This window comes from Miniopterus natalensis, chromosome 12 (genome assembly GCF_054644295.1).
Source record: "Miniopterus natalensis isolate mMinNat1 chromosome 12, mMinNat1.hap1, whole genome shotgun sequence".
NCBI lineage: Eukaryota > Metazoa > Chordata > Mammalia > Chiroptera > Miniopteridae > Miniopterus > Miniopterus natalensis.
Window position 1 is genome coordinate 18,369,426 of NC_142092.1, and position 3,939 is coordinate 18,373,364.

A 3,939-nucleotide genomic window follows, 5' to 3' on the forward strand; every position below is an offset into this window, starting at 1 on the left:
TGGGATGACCTAAAGCCAATTCTGGGTCAGGAAAAAGTTTCTTAAAATTCAAACCCTGGGAAGGTTATCAAACTTATTTGACCAAAAGATCATATATTACTGTTATTAACAGCATTAGAGTGTTTATGCATTCAAAGTGACAATAAGAGAGAGTAAATACAAACGTAGGCTAGCAAAACTTCAGTTTCTAAGATTAGGAAGATGGCTTTTTTAGTAATCAAGTACCTGATTAATATAACTGTTTCAATAATTTATAAAACTTCCATATCCTAGGCAAATACAGGAAAGACTTTTCCTTTCAAATGTATCTCTATATCTCATGCCTTCTTTTACTAAAACTATACAATTTCTTTCCAATTAATTAGGATTCTTAACTCTTAGAAACCTTAATTTTTAGGTGACAGGTAATTAACATAGCTCAGGTTAGCAATACATTCACATTTTTTAAAAGATATATTTCAAATAAAATGCCAGACATATTCATTAACAGATTCAAATTCATCCTCTAGATTCTCTGTTATAAGCCAAAAGTAGGCAACTCAGATTAGCATTTCAGTGTCCTGTTATTTCAAAATACCTAGATATTTAATAATTTCTACTATTTAATGTAGCAAAACTGCAATCTTAAGTTACCAAAGATTTTGGAAAACTGTGTGTGTGTATGTATATATGTACATATATTCATATATATATATATATATATATATGTAAAAGCCTTTTTTTAAAGACCCTTTGTCTCAATTATATCTAATTTATTATGTTTCAACAACCTTGAGATTTTAAAGCCAATTATTATTTCCTAAGGCATTTTCTTGGCAAATTTTGTAACTTCTGGGCCTCAGGCGGCTTTAAAGTGAAAATACCTTTTTTTTTCCTTTACAGAGTGGATGTGGCCCTTCCCTCTACCTGAGGACATTTCAGCAGCTCTGGCCTTTCTGGGAGAAAAACTTGGGGGTTTAAAAAGATTTATTTCCCATATTTTTCTTTCTGAGTAGAATATAATAATAAGAAATCTTATACATAATAAGAGATCTTGTCCTATTTTAAAACAGAAACAAAACAACTCCTAAAGTAAAGGAAGGAAACTCTCAAAAGGAGGGACTGGGACAGGAGCCTTAGAATCTTTCTCTCACACTAACCCAGCTCAGCAGCAAAAGACCTTCATTCTGAGGGGCACACAGCCCAGACAGCAGGCAGGATTGCCAGTGTCCACAAATAGTGAAGGGCAGACTAAGTCCCTAAAAAGACAAAAGCAAGTAAAGAACATCTACAACCAAAGTCACATTGCAGACAGAAAAAACTCTCACTAGTTAAGCATTTCAGGCCGCTGATGCCCTGAGAGGAGGAAAGGGCAGCAAGTTCCTGCAGTCCCCTCCCCCTGCCCGGGTTCAGCCGGCCACAAGCAGCTGGGGACTCCAGCAAAGTGGGATGTGCTCCCATCTCACTCCCGCTGCCATCTGCTTTAACGTGAGGCTGCCTGTTACCTCCACCAACTGTGGAGGCCCCGAGGCCCCTTGTTTTCCCATCTAGTGGGTCGTTTCGATCCACTCCCAGCATGAACGCACTGATGCTCTTGGAAGCACATTTATTGTCTTAAGGACACTCCTACCACCTTTCTCTCTGGTTGTTTTTCTAATGTATGACCGTTCTGCCTCGGTTTCCCTTGTAGCTCTTCTCTCCCTTCCCATTCAATGTTTAAGGGCCTCACAATCAAGTTTATGCATCTTTGTGACTCTACACTGTCTCCCCACATGACCACCTATGTTCCTGGCTTACAAAGGACACAGACGGACCTTCACCCATGGCATTTCTCGTAACCGGCAAACTCAGTATCCAACTGCCAACGGACCTTGCACCTAGACGTCTACCAGTCCATTGTAGCCTCTGTCTGCTGCTTTCCATCGCATTCCCTGGCTTCCTTCACTGTAGCTGCTGGTGAGAGAATTCATTTGGTTTTCCTTCTTCTCAATATGGCATTTAACATAACTGATGTTGATTTTGATTGTTTTTACGTTTTTCCCTCCCCAGACTCAAAGATACCAGAGAGCAAGAACTGTATTGGTCATGATCACCTCTATATCATGAGGGCAACACACAGCCTGGCTTCGGGAAAGTCCATAGGTACTTACCATTTGAATGTAATATGGTGGGTAAATGAATTGTGCCACCCATTTTTTAAAAAATATATCTTTATTGATTTCAGGGAGAGGAAGAGAGAGAGATGGAGACATCAATGATGAGAGTCATTGATTGGCTGCCTCCTGCCCGCACCCTACTGGGCATGGAGCCCACAGCCCGGGCATGTGCCCTGACCAGGAATCGAACCCGGATCTCCTGGATCGTAAGGGGATGCTCAATCACTGAGCCACACAGGCCAGGCTGCCATCCATTCTGTAATCGAGGTGCACAATCTGGCATGGTGTTCCTTTTTAGAATAAACAACTAAAATGTTTACTGCGGCCAACATTTAATATATGCAAAAAATCATAAAACGGCTAACTATAAAGAATATATTTTTTATAATAACACAATATAAAGGTGCCTGTACCTGATATTATAGGAGAAAAAACAATTGAAATCTTATAAATAAATAAATAATTAAGTATTAAATAAACACATACACACAACAGCATGGACCTCTGTAAATCACTAGTGCCTATAGAGTTGAAACTGATGTGAAATAATATTTCTGAAAACGTGACAAATTGATCTATCTGTACTTTATTTATATCTGTGTTTTATGCATACAAGAAGAAAGTGTAAATAAAATTTAGTTATTTTATTCAGTAAAGGATTAAGAATGGATAAATTAAATGTTAAGCTACAATTACATTTAAAAGTTATTGTCAGTTAATGTAATATCATTAAAACGTTGATTTAATTGACATTGGATTTAATTCTTTTTAAATATGTTTTTCTTGACTTGAGGGAGAGAGGAAGGGACAGGGATACAGAGAGGACCATGGATGAGAGAGGCTGCCTCTGGCACGCCCCCTACTGGGGGTCGATCCCACAACCCGGGCATGTGTCCGGGTGGAAAATCCAGCCAGAGGCCTCTTGGTTTATGGGTCGATGCTCAACCACTGAGCCACACTGGCTGGGCTCGATCATTTTAATTCAAGTTACTTTAACTTTCTACATAAGTTTGAAGAGCAACTTTTAATGTCATACATATTGCTTATAGAAATGGTAATGTATCCAATTATGAATTAAAGTAAAAATTTGTGTAACACTTCAAAATAATACGAATGTATAGAAAAAGTTTAAAATCATTCAAACTGTTAAACACCATTATAAACTTAATTTATTATTATTATTATTTTTGTTAACCCTCACTGTAAGGTATTTTTTCCATTGGTTTTTCGGGAGAGTGGAAGGGGAGGGAGGGAGTGGGAGAAGGGAAGAGAAAGAGAGAGACAGAGAGAAAGTGGATTGGTTGCATTCATCACCCCCCACCCCGCCACAACCCAGATATGTGCTCTTGACAGGGAATGCGGCCTATATTCTAACGACTGAGCCACACTATATAGTTTATAAATATTAAATAAATATCAATGTAAATTTTAAAAAATATTTTAACGCTAAAACTATTAAAACATTGTATTAAAGTTTAAAATATTTAAATATTTTAATATTAAAAATATCAATGTAAGATTTCAAAAATGATAACGTTAAAACATCACTCTATTAGAATTTTTAAAATGCTTATTTATCTTAATATTAAATAAATATCAACGTAAAATTTTTAATTTTTTTAATTTTTTACATTCAGACCATGAAAATAGCATCTATGAAACTTCAGCTTTATTTAAACTATGTTTTATTTATACCAAAACAAGAAGTTAATATAATTGTACTTTCTTGGCTTTTAAAGAAGCAAACACATTAGCATTTTCTTTTTTCTTTATTTCCTTATTTTTTTAGAGAGTGGGAGAGGGA

The 3,939-nt window shown here is 36.5% G+C and overlaps 1 long non-coding RNA gene across 1 annotated transcript; it reads left to right on the plus strand.

Moving 5' to 3' along the window:
• The first annotated feature begins 1,551 nt into the window (after nt 1–1,551).
• On the plus strand, nt 1,552–3,939 carry LOC107531436 (uncharacterized). Its single transcript, XR_001602624.2, has 3 exons — nt 1,552–1,935; nt 2,029–2,121; nt 3,925–3,939. It is a non-coding gene; the product is annotated as an uncharacterized LOC107531436 (long non-coding RNA).